The following is a 12,133-nucleotide window of genomic DNA, read 5'->3' on the forward strand; positions in this document are numbered from 1 at the left end:
ATAATTAAATTCAGCAATCATGACCATCTTATAAAACGCAAGTTAAAGGATGTGCTGATGGTTCTTGTTCTGGCTGTCAGGTCCTATTGTTTTGCTTAGACCACACCTGCTCTTTGCTGCTGCCCTAGGCGACCACCCAGTCATGCCTATCGGTTGGGCTGTCTCTGGTTTGCATAGGGGAGGCACTACCAAATGTCTCCATATAGGTCATGGATGAAACCTCATCTCAGAACCATACCAAGGGCTGCGTGAGCATTGCGGACACACAGGGCACAAATGGGGCATAAATGTTGCTCCCAGATCACCATCTCCTCTCGTTGGCAGTGGTAAAGTGGGCAAGGCACCAGCGGGCAAATTGCTCAGTATGGTCCTGCCTCATCTGGAGAATTGTTTCCTATTTTGGAGGCTATGGACTATATACAAAGTAGAGAAGAAGGCCTTGAGAAACATGGACCCTAGAACAAAGGAGCAGGGGATATAACAGACATTTACAAAAACTGCGCGAGAGGCGTTATTCAGTGCAGAGGAAGTTCTAGAATTCAGACTCATGGTAGAATGCTTAAAAGGCGCAGACAGATTGAAGAGTATGAGAGAGAAGTATCTCATCTTAGAAGAAGGGGAGGTGGCACACTGAACAGCTTCCCAGGGAAGGCAAACATGGTGGCAGAGCTAGCGAAAGCCTGAGATGGGCACAGAGAATCACTTAGATGTCAAAATAGGAAGGTATCTGCTCCACAGAACTGTGTCGAGACCTGCAGACTTAATGATCTTTATGGGCCTTCTTTGCCCCCATTTTCTGTGTTCCTATGTTTAAATGCATAAGACAAAACATGATGGACTTTCTTAGGAGAGGAGCCTGAGGGATGAAGGCACCTGCGTGACTGAAGAATATCAATTCTTTCATGCTTTGTCTTCCCCCCCTTATCTCTTCCTCCTCCTCTGCACACCTAACAGTGGAAATCCCAGAAATCTTTGGCTCAGGAAGCGGAGGAGAATGTGACTGGACCATGACCATGACCTTAGCAGCAGTTATCTGTGTCCTGCGAGCCATCAAAGACACTGACCTCTCCTAATTCTTTAATCTTGCAAACACATTTTCGTACTATCCATAAATTTGTGTGCATTGGTTATAAAATAATGCGTATGAAGTTATGCAAGTAACTTAATTGTTAGATTAGGTGCTAATTGGCATTAATTAATAATTACCTATAATTGGCATTAATTGGCATTAACTTGCACATGCACGGAACTGCCCTTAGCACTTAATTCCTTTAGGGGTCCTTTTACTAATCCACGGTAGCATTTTTAGCCCACGGTAGAAATCAGCTGGCAGTAAATGCTGAGATACTCATGGGAATATAATGGGCATCTCAGCATTTAATTAAACGTGTAATTAAACTCTGGAATTTGTTGCCCAAGAATGTGGTAAAGGTGGTTAGCTTAGCGGAGTTTAAAAAAGGTTTGGACGGCTTCCTAAAGGAAAAGTTCATAGACCGTTATTAAATGGACTTGGGGAAAATCCACTATTTCTGGGATAAGCAGTATAAAATGTTTTGTACATTTTTGGGATCTTGCCAGGTATTTGTGATCAGGATTGGCCACTGTTGGAAACAGGATGCTGGGCTCGATGGACCTTTGGTCTTTCCCTGTATGGCGATACTTATGTACTTATGTCAGCTGATATCTACCATGAGCTAAAAATGCTACCGCGGCTTAGTAAAAGATCCCCTTGGGAGTGTGGACGTGGGAGGGGCATGGGCAGTTCAGGGGCGTGCCCAGCATTTATGCACTAAGGTTATAAAATACTGTTATGTGCGTAACTGACAGCAGTTAGCCATGAGCATTTATACCAGGCCTTTGACATGTCATAAGTTCTCATGACTAAAACTAGGCGCTGAAATACGGACTTACTCTACTATTCTGTAACGACAGTTTTGTGCATAATGGCCAATATAGAATTTGCGCTTAGAGCCCAAGTGTATGGAGTGTGTAATAAACGTAAAAGTAGGTCTTTGTACGCACTTACCAAGTTGTGAACAACTGGTGGGGACTGTCACTTAGCAGGGTGGTTTGCCAGATGGGACTGCCTGAAAGAAATCCCACTGCAAGATTTGAATGTAGGTGGTGGGTGCAGTAGGCAAGCAACCTACTAACTGCACCAGGCGGCATCTTAGAGTGTGAAATAGATATTAATATATCATCTGCTAGGCAGCCATCATAGCTGTGCTAACATCTGTCTCCTGTTGTCATGTAAATATTCTTGATATTTCTAAGCCCAATCTGCTCTGTCTTTTGCAGATTTAGTTCTTCTTCCATAAACATTCACTGTGACCCTTTTCATCTCCCATGATAATGGAGATATCATATTAGCTGACATTTTAAAGATAGCACCATTTTCATATATACCCCATCGGATTTTATCTCTGTTCCTTAGAAATCACCAAATAGTACATGCTACATAATATAACCATATAACTAATTCATGTTAACCACATTCCCTGTCATGTTTTAAACCTCCTGCAGGAAGATGAGAACTCTAGCAGGAAATAATTTCTAACTTTAAAAAAAAAAGACCTCATTCATCTAGTAGCCTAGTGGTTAGGGTGCTGGACTTTGGTCCTGAGGAACTGAGTTCAATTCCCACTTCAGGCACAGGCAGCTCTGGGCAAGTCACTTAACCCTCCATTGCCCATGTAAGCTGCATTGAGCCTGCCATGAGTGAGAAAGTGCAGGGTACAAATGTAACAAAAATAAAATAGATACTATTGGAGATTCTACATGGAATGTTGCTATTCCACTAGCAACATTCCATGTAGAAGGCTATGCAGGCTTCTGTTTCTGTGAGTCTGACGTCAGACTCGCAGAAGCCTGCGCCCATTGGTGATCTGCAAGGGCCGACTTCTAGTGGAATAGCAACATTCCATGTAGAATCTCAAATAGTAGTAACAGTGGAGGAGTGGCCTAGTGGTTAGGGTGGTGGACTTTGGTCCTGAGGAACTGAGTTCAATTCCCACTTCAGGCACAGGCAGCTCCTTGTGACTCTGGGCAAGTCACTTAACCCTCCATTGCCCCATGTAAGCCGCATTGAGCCTGCCATGACTTGGAAAGTGGGGGTACAAATGTAACAAACAACAACAAAAAGGTTACAGGTGGAGAAAAATAGTTTTCTCAAAGCCATATTTCTAGAAATCGTCACAATGTTTCTCCCCAAAACTCACATTTTTTAATTTACTTTCTTGCACTGGTTCCAATCATTTGTTTTTTAAACTCACGAACAGTCTTCAGGATCAAGAAAGAAACCTGTCCCGCTAGTGGATCCAACTTTCACCAAACAGCACAAACGAGTGCTCAGCAGTGATGATTCCTGGAGTGGGACGGCCCCCCATTGCCGTTACCTGTCTCCGCGCTCCATTTAGACTTGACATTTTTTGCTGCAAGAAAAATCAAGCTGAAGTTTCTTGAAAGGAAAGCTTTGGAACAGGAGGTGCAGAAGCTCCCACGTGCCTCGTGAACCTTGGCAGTCTGTGGGGTGGTGGAGGGTTTGGAGCTGCAACGTGGGAGGTGTTGTTTCTACCGGCTTCCTCGAACAACCAGCCCTGTGGGAGAACGAAAGTGGTTTCCAGCAAGGCTTCTGAATGAAACCCATCCTCAGAGAGACGAGGATAACGGATGACCTGCTCCTCCACCCTTCCTCACCCGCACAGAGAACACAAAAAGCAACACCACGCTTTCTGCTAGATTGCAAACAAACAAACAAACACGAAAATAGAAGACCCAAGAGCCGCATCAGGGTATAAGGCATTGATAACCGTTTATCCCAGGTGGCCTGGATGCACGGGAAGCAAGAAAAAACTGGAAAAGAAAACCTCATCTGGCTTCTCCTATATCTGCTTTTAGCTCACATCAACTACCAAAGTCCCTGATGGGAAGAAACACCCTAGGAAGTTTGTTTTGACTAGCCTCGAAGCCTGGGTTTGTTTGTTTTTTTAAATTCCCCTCAACGCTATCATTAAATAATGAAGTAGATTAATGCTTTTTGCTCTGAATGGGCTTCTCTTGCTTTGTCTATGCTGGAATATGGACGATCTGAGCGTGGTCAGATGCCTCAGCCCAGACAAAGGTAAGTTTTGGGGGCAGAAGGGTATTTTTCTAACCCTTCTCCAAGGGGGTTGTCCTTTTCCTTAACTCTTCTCTCGCCCGGGAAACAGGAGGGGTTGTCGTCTGTCCTCCGCCCCCCTGGTCTTTTTTTTTTTTTTTTTTTTTGGTGCATGAAGGGCTGGGATTTACGGGCGAAGGATTCATCGAGTCTGGCGAGTTTTCTTGCGGAAAGCTTGAGCCCGGGCGGGATGAGGCATCTGGCGATGAAACGAAGTGGAAGGGAGAGAGGGGTCGGGATTTTGCTGGCTGTGGAAAGAGGGGAGCCGGAGAAAAGAAGGAGGAGGTGGCAGAGCTTCCAGGAAAAAGAAAGGTTTCTGGTTGCTGGTCGTATAAAACAGAGTGCACCCCCTTGGCAGTGCCAGCCTTTTGTCAACTGCTGCTTAGCATTTTCTGTAGGACTATCACATCTATGCAGCATTATATAGATGCACATCAGAGACCGTCCCTGGCCTGTACAGAGCTTAACAGTTTACTCAGTGAAAGAAAAACGATTTTTCTTAAGGCATTACTACATGTTTTTATTTAGCTCACACCTTTTAATTGGAAGCACAAGGTGCATTACATTTCAGCTATAACAGGTATTGCTCTATACAATCTAAGCTTATACCTGAGGCACGCTGACGTCACTTGCCCCAGGTCACAAGGAAAGTCTACTACTACTACTATTTAGCATTTCTATAGCGCTACAAGGCGTACGCAGCGCTGCACAAACAAAGAAGAACGACAGTCCCTGCTCAAAGAGCTATGTAATAAAAGTGAGCCAAGTATAGGACAATCAAGCCATTGTGACATCACTGATGAGGTTGGCTCTTATTGGTGGCCTGAGGCATTATGACATCACAATATTAGCTCTGGTTACAAGAGACTACTACTACTACTATTTATCACTTCTATAGCGCTACAAGGCGTACGCAGCGCTGCACAAACATAGAAGAAAGACAGTCCCTGCTCAAAGAGCTTACAGTCTAATAGACAAAAATAAAGTAAGCAAATCAGATCAATTAATGTGTACAGGAAGGAGGAGAGGAGGGTAGGTGGAGGCGAGTGGTTACAAGTGGTTACGAGTCAAAAGCAATGTTAAAGAGGTGGGCTTTCAGTCTAGATTTAAAGGTGGCCAAGGATGGGGCAAGACGTAGGGGCTCAGGAAGTTTACTCCAGGTGTAGGGTGCAGTGAGACAGAAGGCGCAAAGTCTGGAGTTAAGAAGGATTTATCCATGGAGCAGGGGATTTGAGCCCAAGCTACTGTCCTAACCACTTGGCTACTTCAGTTTGTATGTTTTCTTCCTACTAGTAACTATTTGTTTGTTTGTAGCATTTGTATCCCACATTTTCCCACCAATTTACGGGTACAGAATTACAAATGGTAATGCATTAAGGTGCATACATACATGGTAAAGAAGAATATATTATGATATTGCATTGAGGTTTCTGAGAGACAAGTCTACTCCTTTTCCTGTCAGTTTTAAGGAGGGATGAGTTTAGGTATGGAAGGGATGTTATACTGCCAGAGCATGGTGGTCGGTGTGGTGGAGGGTTATTGTCGTAGGAGTCAACTTTTCACATTTATGGGGGGGGGGGGGGGGGGGAGGGGGAGGTGCTAAGCCCAAATGGAAATAACCCCTCCCTGAACACACACAAAGAAGTTTCTCAATATTGGGGGCGCTCAAGCACCCACAGAGTCGACTCCAGTGGTTATTATGGAAATAATTACATTAAGAGATACTATTAGAATTTCATTCCTGCAAGACAGAAGGGCTTCATTTTATGCAATTGTGTTTTTTTTTTTTTTTTTACTTTTCAATTGTTTTTTCTTCTATGATATATTTCTATCTAAAGAGGGACTTAAAACTCAGCTCTGCATGATGCACGTTGAACCACTCACCCTAGGGCCTAGACCTTGAGGGCTGACGGCAGGTCCGGCTTTCATGATGGCCGTAATGAATATGCATAAGAGAGATTTGCATTCAGTGGAGCTAGTAGACATGCAAATGTTTCTCATGCATATTCATTATAGATATTCTGAAAGCCTGACCCATTGGCAGCCCATGGTGGCAGCGGTGGTGTATGTGTGTGTGTGTGTGGGGGGGGGGGGGGTTGTCATAGTACTAGATTCAAAAGCATCGTGCTCCTCAGAAAGCATTTCACTCTTGTCAGCATTAAGTTCTAGAAGTCTGAAATTTCCCCTTCAAGCAGAAGTTCTAACTTATAATAATACAGTGACACATCTCTTTGAGCCCTGCACCTGTGCATATCGCAGCCAAACCTTTCAGAATAATGGCAGGGAGCCCACCCCATTCACCAGACTTTGCAAACTACTCATACACTTCATGGGTACTCAAGCATATCACTTTGATCTGGATTTCAATGAAAAGATTGTCTGAAGACTATAATGTATAGTACCAGTAGACCTGCCGGGATATGTGCCATTCAGAAAAATGGGCCCTAGTTGCAACACAGTCTGTTCATCCTGGATCAGCCTTCACACCCACCGATAGCAAAATGTGGAAGGGGCTGACAATGATGATGCCTTGTTTACCGCAGGTTTAAAACAGTACTGCAGGCCACGGTAGATTTGGAATTCGCACACACTTCCCATGCGCTAAAAAAAAGAAACTATATTTTAGTGCTGGGACAGAGAGTCTTCTGCCCTAATTGGTTAGCACAGCAACATCACCGCACGCTAACCAATGCACCACTGAATATCGCCAGTTAGCCGGTTATGAGGCATTTAACAGGCCACTTGCCGATCCTGGTCGATTAAATGCTTTTGAATATCGGGGGGGGGGGGGGGGGGGGATTGTCTCTACGTGTTTGGTGGGAGTATCGCTAGATACAATTGCTTATGACAAGCTGGATTTGCGGCAGGTGCTATTTGACCTTGATCTCTCTACCAGGAAAGGTTTATGATACATATGGTATAGATCTAGTCTGATTCCAGACCTATATTTTCCGTGTGACAATCGCAGACTCCTGCCGCAGGCCCTGCCGCTGAAACACGGTCTGTGTCGAGTCAGATTGAAGAACTGTTAAAAAAAGGATCTCTAGATGAGCAAACACAGTGGGGGTGACACGAAGGATGATGCAGAACAAACAAGATCCAATGGACTGAAAATAGTTCACATCAGAAACTTTATTCAAAGTAAAATGGACTTGATACGAATCGTGTTTCGGCCGCAAAGGTCTGCTTCAGGAGTCCCTGTGAGCTGTAGTTGTATGGCTACACAGTGTTCTGCGAATATCGAAAGCAAAAATCCCAGTCAAGGTGCACCAATTGCAAGAGTGCTGTCAAACAGAGTCACGGCTAATTAGCAGCAAAACCACGGCTCAGTTTGTCAGCGCTCTCACGATTGATACACCTTGACTAGGATTTGTGTTGGGTCCATTTTACTTTGAATAAAGCTTCAGATGAAAACTTTTTTTTAATCCATTGGACCTTGTTCTGCATCATCCTTCGTGTTACCCCCGCTGTGTTTGCTCATCTTAAAAAAGATCTCCAGTCATTGTCACCTACTCTGCTGTTGTTTTTTGCTTGCTTTTTCCATGTAGAGTGTAGACTCTCATTTTCTTTTCCTGCAAATTTTCTAAACAGCACTTGTGTTCGTTCATACGTTCTCCTGCACACATCTGCTGCACAAGTTAGACAAGCTGCTATAAAGTTTCTACACTGTTGTTCCTATACTTGAAAATTTTATCTTGGGTACTTTGAATCTATCATTGGTGCTGGAGAGATACCAGGACTGAGGAGATATCTCATAGAGACACATTATTGGTTACATTTGTACTTTTTTCAAGATAAAGAGGCATTGTTACAACTGCATTTTAGATCACTTTGGGGGGGGGGGGGGGGGCAGAATTCAAATATTTCCAGATGTTTCTTGGTGGACAAGAGAGGAAAAAATGTTTAGCTATGCATCAACAGGTTTTGTCCATGGGGGCTAGATTTCAACTACATTTTCTTCGTAAATGTATTATTAATTTGAATAAGGTGACGTACCATTTCCTTGAACCTTATCGGTTGCGTTCTTTTTTTTGGATGCTAGAGGAGTGATGTGATGGTCTTTTTGACTCTGTTGGGGTGTAAGTTACAGTTTCATTTTGGAGTTTCCTGCTTTTTCTTTTTCTTTCTTAATTTTCCTGAATGTAATCAGGTTCTCCTGTTTTGTGGAGTCTGTTCCTCCGATTTCAGGTGGACTACTGCATCTGTTTATCATGATTATCATTGTTTATTTTCTTTTAACGTTTTCTGGTGAAATTTCTGTACAAAGTTTCTCTTTGAGTAATTCTGCCCAAAATTGTTTAAAAAAGATTTAAAAAATTTCAGTATGTTGTCGTGCATTTCATGTTGATGGATCTAGTCACTGGTTTATAAAAGTTGGCGGCCACTGCCTCATATCTATGTCAATTGCTTTTTCTCATAATCAAAACTATATGTTGAAGGAGTATAATACCCATCTCGTACTAGGAATTGTACTTTTCATTGTGATTGGTATGCCTGCTACTCGTTGGTCCATTTGTATAATCCAGCATGGTTTTCTTATATCCCTATGTTATAATTCATATACATAAATATTGGTCAAAAGATATTAGTCTTTGCCAGGATATTCTATTTTCTTCAGAGTGCATGCATTTTTTATTTTTACTTAAATGCATTATCTCTGCTGAAATCCCCCACCCCCTAAACAGTGATCTACCTTTTCGTATATGTGGGTCACTACTAATGTTCCCTCTAAGGAGTGGCCTGGTGCATGCAAATATTTTTTGTGTGTGAGCAACAAGTTTTTAAAACCAACACATTTTTGAGCACCAGCATTAGCAGTGCATTTCACAAGACCAGAAGTGACAAAGAAACAACAGCATAGTCCATTTCATATAGCGCAATTTATTTGAAACTCATTTGAATTGAGTCAGTAATTGATTTAGTTTCATTAATTTTTATAGTTTAATTTTGTTTGAAAGTTGAGTCGGTAATTTTGTGAGCAATCATGTAAAATCTGTGAGTGATGCTCCTAAAAAGTATGAGTAATCGCTCATGTGCTCCGCTTAGAGGGAACATTGGTCACTACCAGCCCTGTGCACATCATACAGACAAGCCATCGCATTTGGGTGACCATTCATGGAGTTTCTTCTCTAACAACAGGAATCAAAATCGGGGAGAAAGTGAATAAAAGATTATGGTGGCTGTTTTAGAAGTCCTATTCTCAACTTGTACATGTATAAACTGGCATTCACACGTGTATATTGTGTACACATCTAAGGAAGGACATTTTCAACATGGGCTACTGCTGGTGCGTTATTTTACCACTAATTCTTTCTATTTTAGCACAGGTCCCATTTTATGCAATGAGACCTAGTTAATAATAACTGAGGTTAACAGTAAAATAACACGTCTTAACAGTAGCCCACATTGATAACTTTCCCCCTTAATTAAAGTGAATAGAAACATCTCTAAAAATCAAAATTACTATTTGTAATAAATGTCAGCCAAGTATAGGACAAACAAGCCATTGTGACATCACTGATGAAGTTGGCTCCTAGGCATTGGTGGAATGAGGCATTATGACATCACAATATAGCTCTGGTTAACAGAGATTAAATGCTTCACAGTAAGGGGGGAAGTTATCAATGTGGGTACCATTTAGACATGTTATTTGACCACTAACTCATGCTATTTTAGTACAGACTCCATTTTCTGCAATGAGACCTAATTAATAATAACTACAGTAAAATAACACATCTTAATGTACCCCACATTGATAACTCCCCCTCCCCCCAAATCCATTTTAGAATGCCGGGATATACATATCCAAATTGCAAATATGTGCACATGGCATAGGGATATGGTCGGGGCTAAAGTATACATATGCACTCCCCGTTTCAGAAGGAGAATGCATGTTTGTGTCACCCAAGATTGATGTTGAGATTTATACCCGCTCTAGGGGATGTCTAGTGTATATAAAGTTGTTCGTATTGTGTAGTGCTTTACTGGAGGGATTAGAGGAGGTCCCTCCCTTAATCCCTCAGTGTTTTTGCTCCCTCCCCCCCCAAAAAAAGTGACACTGACAAATAATATGGCATTTTGTGATAGCTTGGGGAACATAGATGTGTAGGTTTCCAAGTTTATTAAGAAAATTTACTATTCCACCCATCGTATGTGTGCCTAAGTGGCTTACAATCTAAAAAAGGATAGAGTAAGGAAGACAAAACTGATGATACTTGGTGCATAAGGAACAGGGGAAGAACTATAATATCATCAACAGAGAGAGAGAAAGGGGAAGCACAGAAAGATAATTGTGTGTTCCAGAGCACAATCCACACACAGCAGTCAACCATAGGCATCCATAGATTTCTAAAATGGAAGACACAGACATGTATGTGCTGGAAGATCCTTTTCTAAACTACTAGTGGAAATGGGCACGTCCTGACCTGGGAGTCTCAATCTCGATTTGTACATTCTTTTAAAACTTCAAAGTTGACCATCAAGAAACTTCAAACAGCCCAAAATACCGCAGCCAGACTCAGATTTGGAAAAACAAAATATGAAAATGCAAAACCTCTAAGAAAGAAACTACACTGGCTCCCACTTAAAGAACATATCGCGTTCAAGATCTGCACGATTGTTCATAAAATCATTTACGGAGATGCCCCAACCTACATGCTAGACCTCGTGAACTTGCCACCCAGAAATGCTAAAAGATCGTCACGCACCTTTCTTAACCTACACTTCCTCAGCTGTAAAGGATTAAAATACAAACTAACACACGCAACCAGCTTCTCCTACATGAGTACGCAGTTATGGAATGCACTCCCAACTCACCTGAAAACGATCAACGAATTAATTAATTTCCGCAAAACTCTGAAAACCTCTCTCTTTAACAAGGCCTACCACGAGAACCCATAACTAACTATAACACAACACCTATCCACCTTTACTCAGAACGTATTTTTCTATAACTGCTTGACCAGATCCTCTGGTTTTCCTTGACTTCTGTGTAACACCAATTGTATTCTTTACCCTGGTATGGCGATACCATAACAGGTCTTTGTAAGCCACATTGAGCCTGCAAATAGGTGGGAAAATGTGGGATACAAGTGCAATAAATAAATAAATAATAAAATAAATAAAAATCTGCCTTTATGTAATCAGAATGAACTTCATCGTCTCATCTGTGCCATGTAGAGCAGAGCCCAACAGATTTTCTTTTTTATCCTTCAAGGCAGAAAACTCTCTCTGTAGAGCCTATTAGAGAAACTATTTCCCAACCCTTTCTGAATTTCTGATCTAAAGAAGAAGGGTTATCTTCGAAAACTCATCAAAGAATGCATTAAGTTAGTCCAACAAAAAAGGTATTACCTTCTTTTCTTTGTTTTATGTCTATTTATTACTAACCCTTTGTGATACTCTTAATTATAGGTAGTGCTAACCAAGTGGTGCTTCTGATGACCTGTCTTGGAGGTTTACTAATTAATCGGGTCTTCTATTTCTTTATAGAAAATGCCAGAGTGATAAATTCTACATATTTAATTCCTCTTGCTCAAGGGTCCATAAAAAAATGATGGGAACAAAGCAGTTAGAAAATGTTTGGATAATTTCCTAAAAGAAAAGTCTGTAAACCATTATTAAGATGGACATGAGAAAATCCACTGCTTATTTCTAGGATAAACAGCATAAAATCTGTTTTACTCTTCTGGGATCTTGCCAGGTACTTGTGACCTGGATTGGCCACTGTTGGAAACAGAATGCTGGGCTTGATGGACACAACGCTTATGTTCTTACGTTTTTAGATTTAAACTGTAACTTCCCTGATCTCCCTCCAGTTCTGGGAACTTGGGATTTGTATAGGCAAAATAAATTAGTTTTTTTTCTCCTTTTTTCCCCAAAAGCTTTCCTGATTTTTGTGTGATTTTGATTTTCAGTTCAGATCACAAATTTGTTTCAATAGATAATTTTAAACTCGTACTGTGAAGAGCAATTCAG

At 41.6% G+C, this 12,133-nt stretch overlaps 1 protein-coding gene across 1 annotated transcript in view; it reads left to right on the forward strand.

The window, feature by feature from the left end:
- Nucleotides 1-12,133, forward strand: part of PLCH2 (phospholipase C eta 2) — a 727,403-nt gene that overhangs the window by 386,278 nt on the left and 328,992 nt on the right. The window lies entirely within an intron of this gene.

Source organism: Microcaecilia unicolor, chromosome 13, assembly GCF_901765095.1.
Source record: "Microcaecilia unicolor chromosome 13, aMicUni1.1, whole genome shotgun sequence".
NCBI lineage: Eukaryota > Metazoa > Chordata > Amphibia > Gymnophiona > Siphonopidae > Microcaecilia > Microcaecilia unicolor.